Source organism: Vipera berus, assembly GCF_964194415.1.
Source record: "Vipera berus genome assembly, chromosome: 2".
In the NCBI taxonomy this organism is placed as follows: domain Eukaryota; kingdom Metazoa; phylum Chordata; class Lepidosauria; order Squamata; family Viperidae; genus Vipera; species Vipera berus.
The window spans coordinates 226,232,339-226,238,338 of record NC_138203.1 but is presented as its reverse complement, the minus strand read 5'-3'; positions in this window follow the sequence as shown (position 1 = coordinate 226,238,338).

Here is a 6,000-nt window from a genome sequence, read left to right as displayed (position 1 = left end):
TACAGAAGGATCTTGACAAATTTGAACATTGGGCGCTATCTAACAAATTGAAATTCAATGGTGGAAAAAGTAAGGTTCTACATTTAGGCAAGAAAAACCAAATGCACAGGTATAGTATAGGTGGTACCTTGCTCAATAGTAGCAACTGTGAGTGGGATCTTGAAGTCCTAGTGGACAATCACTTAAATATGAGCCAGCAGTGTGCTGCAGCTGCCAAAAAAAGCCAACACAGTGCTAGGCTGCATTAACACAGGAATAGAATCAAGATCAGGTGAAGTATAAGTACCATTTTATAATGTCTTGGCAAGACCACACTCAGAATATTAGATCCAGTTTTGGTTGCCATGGTATAAAAAAAACTGTTGAGATTCTAGAAAGAGTGCAGAGAAAAGCAATAAAGCTGATTAGGAGACTGGAGGCTAAAACATGTGAAGAATGGTTGCTGGAATTCGGTGTGTCTACTTTAATGAAAAGAAGTATTAGGGGGTGACATGATAGTAGTATTCCAATATCTCAGGGGTTGCCATAAAGAAGATGGGGTCAACCTTGGAGCCTTGGTGGAGCAGTGGGCTAATGCCTCCTTAAGTAACACCAGCTGCCTGCAATTAGTGCAGGTTCGAGTCCCACCAGGCTCAAGGTTGACTCAGCCTTCCATCCTTCCGAGGTAGGTAAAATGAGGACCCAGATTGTTGGGGGCAATAAGCTGACTTTGTAATAATGCCGCTTGGGGTGTGTGTGAAAGCCCTAATAAGCAGGCATATACATAGAATGAAGGCTACTGCTAAGCTTGTAAGCCACCCTGAGTCTTCGGAGAAGGGCGGGATATAAATGGAATTAAAATAAATAAATAAATAAAATAAACCTATTTTCCAAAGCACCTGAAGGCAGGACAAAAAGCAACGGATGGAAAGTAATCAAGGAAAGAACTACCCTTACAGATTCTATTCTATTCTATTCTATTCTATTCTATTCTGTTCTGTTCTGTTCTGTTCTGTTCTGTTCTGTTCTGTTCTGTTCTGTTCTGTTCTGTTCTATTCTATTCTATTCTATTCTATTCTATTCTATTCTATTCTATTCTATTCTATTCTATTCTATTCCTTAAAATGTACTCTGATTTGAATGGCATGGACTAAAATTTTTAATTTTTTTAATTTTAATTTTAATTCCATTTATATCCCGCCCTTCTCCGAAGACTCAGGGCGGCTTACAAGCTTAGCAGTAGCCTTCATTCAATGTATAAGCCTGCTTATTAGGGCTTTCACACACACCCCAGCGGCATTATTACAAAGTCAGCTTAATTGCCCCCAACAATCTGGGTCCTCATTTTACCTACCTCGGAAGGATGGAAGGCTGAGTCAACCTTGAGCCTGGTGGGATGCGAACCTGCACTAATTGCAGGCAGCTGGTGTTACTTAAGGAGGCATTAGCCCACTGCTCCACCAAGGCTCTAAAAGACCTCCAAGATCCCTTCTAACTCTGTTATTCTGTTAATGGAAAAAAAATTACAATGTCACGATGGATGCAAAGCTCAGAGAGTTATGAATTTAAAAATAATGTTGTGATGTTATGTTTTTTCCTGTTCATTTACCTGCAAAAATGACAGTAAATGTAGGTGCTTCATCTTTGTTAATGTGAGGGGATGTAAGTACTGTAGAGCTCATTCATACTGTGGAGCATTGAAGGGGCTCTTTATACCTCAATACAATTAAAAACAAGTATTTCCTCCTCTCTTCTGTGTAGAGTCCATGGAGATGCTTTGGTTACTTTCATTTTCCACTGAAATTGCCCCAGTTGCCAAATGGTCAAATCACACAAAAGGGCAAGAAATCATCCAGGTTTTGCATGAGCCCAATAGTAATATTTTAGAAAAACAAAAATATACAGATTAAATGTTGTTTGTCAGTATGACAGGGTACAAAATTCATAAACCATGGGTAGCCCACCCACACTGCTGTTTTGAACCCTGGAACCATCTAAAATGGCCAGGGACACTTAGCTTAGCTTTGTTGTCCTTTTGGGGATTTCGGAGATATTTTAATGATTGAAATTTTGTTTGAACTTTACAAATGTCCCCTGTCCTACCCAAATTGGTTCTTGCATTCAGCATGCTATGTACCAATCAAAATTGTATACCCTATCTATATGAGGTGGAATTGCAGAGGAGATAATTGGTGTTAACAAGTTTGACTGTTCCCCACTCTGTTGCTTTGGACCTCTCTGTGTGCAAAAGAAGGAATACAGTTTAAGAAAGGAAGAAAAATAATGATAAAATAAGAATGAAAATTTTGTAGCACACAAAAAAAACATCTTGGAAGGTACATTCATCTGTCTAGAGATTTACATGTATAAAAGGTTTTTCACTATGTATGTGAATTTAAAAATTTATTTATTTATTTATTTATTTATTTGATTTGTATACCGCCCTTCTCTCCAAGGACTCAGGGCGGTGAACAGTGACATAAATATCAAAATACACAAATACAGAAATTGAAAACAAATAAAGCAAGCATTACAAAATTTAACATATTTATATTTTTTTCCAAAAGGAAACCAATCTCTAAATTTCTCAGTATTCACAGAAATGCAAAGAGGTTGTAACTAGAAGTTAATTATTTATTCTAAATTTATTTGCTTTTGTATTCCCCTTGAAAGCCTTTCTCAAAATAATTTTGCTGCATTCTCTAAAATGCCACACACCAGATACTATATATATATATATATATATATATATATATATATATATATATATATATATATATATATATATATATATATATATATACACACACACACACACACACATAAAGCAAGCCAGGATTCAGAAAACTACTAGACTGCTTCCTTGCTTTGTTATGAGTCAGTAGCTGTTGCTGAAAGAATAGCATTTGTAAATACGAGCACATCATTAACGTGGCTGGAACATTCGCCATAACACTGTCAATCTGCATGTCAGAATCAAAATACCACCTTGTCAAGAAAAATGCTAAGTTGATGCACAACTTTAAATAGCTCCTCTCTTAGGTAGTTGTTTATGGAGAGTAATTATACATGGGTCCTTTATAATAGCAGATCAAACTCTTTATTTAAAAGCAGTACTGCAATTGCCTTTTCAAGTGAAACTGGTATAAAAAACAGATTCATTCATGTCTCCAAAAGAAAATATCCTTGAAAAAAAATAATAAAGCATCACACATACAAGAGGCATGTTGCTTGGTTATGTTGAATTTTAATCCATAATGTTGTTCCTCACAGTGAAGATCCAGATGCCTATGGAATGCTCATAAAGGCTGCTGTCCTGAAAAGAAGAATATATGAATTTTGGTGATATGTAACATCTTTTTATTCTGATTCATATCTATTTTATTGATTTATTGCAACATAGAAGAAAACTAAAACCAACCCAATTGCCTTCAAAGACAACCCCTGAAAAGTGCATTGAAGTAATCTAATTGCAAGGTGATGACTGCATGAGTCACCTTTGCAAAGATGTCCCAATACAGGAATTTCTACAGTTACTATTGGCATAGGAAAAGGATGCCTGAAAACATTTTATGCAAAATATTTAGCCAGACACAGTTCTATGTTAGAGGGAAGACTCCATGGAAGAATGGATGTGTGATTTAGAGAGGGCCAAACTTTAGTTTGGAGTTGCATGCTGAGGTAGCTTACTTATTTCTGTCTCTTAAATGGTATATTGGCATACAAATTATGTTTGACAATTACTTGACTGAACAGCGCATTTCTTATTTGGTTGCACCATGCCTCTTACTTTCTCTATGGACTTAGCAAACTTATGATGGTTTTGCATATCCTGCAGAGTTGAAGGATTTGTAACAGCCAGAGCAATTTTCCCAAACTGACCTATAAAAAGACTAGGCTGACAATTTAGAATAAAAAAAATGTTTATCTGATTGTCTTAAAGACTAAATTTCTTTTGCAATTATTTTAACATTTGGTTGTATTTTTCACAATCTTTACTGGGGTGGGTATATTTCAGATATTTTAATTAAATTTTTATATCAGAATATTTAAAGAATTATTGCTTATGTGGGGCTATTTACTGGATTTTTGTATGTATTTGAAGATATTTAGCTATGAACAAGAATGTTTATTTGAGTAAATTACTTATGCAGTATTAATGAGGTTTTGGCTGATTGCAAAGAAGTCATAACGCAATTGCATTATGGCATTTGACAACCATTATTTAAAGGGACTGATTTTTCTTTTCAGTTGGAAAAAGTGTTATGACTAGCCCAGGTCAGATAAGCATTTCACATTTTGGCCTGACTGACCAATTGATTAAACTATATAAGTTCAAAATCTAAAATTAAATAAAAGAATTGAATTACAATTGCTTTTGTTCAGTCTTCAAAAGGAAACAAGTCATTACTAATTTAAAGAAATGGGCAGCCATCTCTGGTTTAAAGTCTTCTAGATGTACAGTATGTCAATTATAATTCCAAAATTATAACAGGTTTGGTCCAAAAACATATAACTTTATAAAGATAAATACATAGAAAAAAGCATAATTTTACACTAATTACCAAAAGAGAAAAAAAATAAAACAAAAGACATCACCATATCACAATATCATGATCAAACATTTTAGCAGAACTACTGTTATTTATATCCAGGATTAACTAATAAGAACATCCTTTCTTGGTTCTCTAGCACTTCAGGAAGCAAACCACAAATTATTAAGTATTTTATCAACTTTTTAAGCCACTGACACTATTGAATTCAAACACATATTTTTGGTTTAAAAAGCTTGCAATTCTATTTGAAAAAGAAAATGCGCTTTTTTTCTTGCAGGTCATTGTAGCTTTTTTAAAAAAAATTCTGAAGTCTGTCTGTGTGTGTGTGTGTGTGTGTGTGTGTGTGTGTGTGTGTGTGTCTGTGTCTGTGTCTGTGTGTGTCTGTATCTGTGTGTGTCTGTGTGTATGTATCTCTTATGCTCCTAAGTACAGATGGCTGAGACTGAAAAAAAAGTGAGTTGCAGCCCCATCAGATAGTTCAAGAAAGAGTTCAATGAATGGCTAGGTTTTGCTGTAGAAAATTGCACTAACTGGTAAATCCTGAGTATAAATTTTACTTTCAATTGACTTTGACTTTATGATTTCAGAAATTAGACATAGAGGGGACTAAAGAGTCCAAGGAGGAAACAAAAAAGAAAAAAAGTCTGCCTCTCAATTTTGAATTGAAGAGTAAGCAATGGATTGTACAGAATGACAGACAAATGCTGTGACATTTGAAGGCATTTTGAAGATGAGGACAGAAACTTACAATGATACAATGGCAAAAATATTTACTAAATAAAAAAAGAAGAAAGTTGTAAAAAAAAATCCTTTGTAACACCTACAAGATCAAGAGGTGAAAGCTTATGCAGATTTATGTATATAAAAAATAAAGAAATTGTTTTATTACAAGATAGAGATGACAGTTAAAGTAGCAATACAAATGACAAGCCATGATAATGACCTGGATAATAACTTTCTAATAAAGTTACAAAACAGGTTTGCTAGAACCTTGAAATCTTAAATGGGAGGAAGAAAGGAAGATTAAAAACCCATAACAACATTTGAATGACTCAAAGACTAAGATTGTTAGAAGCAAAAAATATTTAGGATCTCAAAGACCTTTTGCTTAATGTAGGCGTTATCCATCAATAGTTACGATATTACAAATCAAAACTTTTGCATTTTGCCTGTTGTGATATATATTGTTTTAATTGAAGAAAATTTGGCCCAACATAGATAATACAGCTGGAAAAGAAAGGAGTATTTGAACAATCTGTTTAGATAATCATGGATATTTTTTTTAAACTACACCAACATAAAAAAGTGGTTTCCTAAAGGTGTAAAACAGAATCTGAAATCATATTAATGGAGCTTTGATATTTCTTGGACTTTGAATGCATGTTCCATGATTTTGTAACACTATTCATTGTCATTTGAAAAATATTGCTTCACTGAATTAATGCAGATTTATCAAATGTTGACC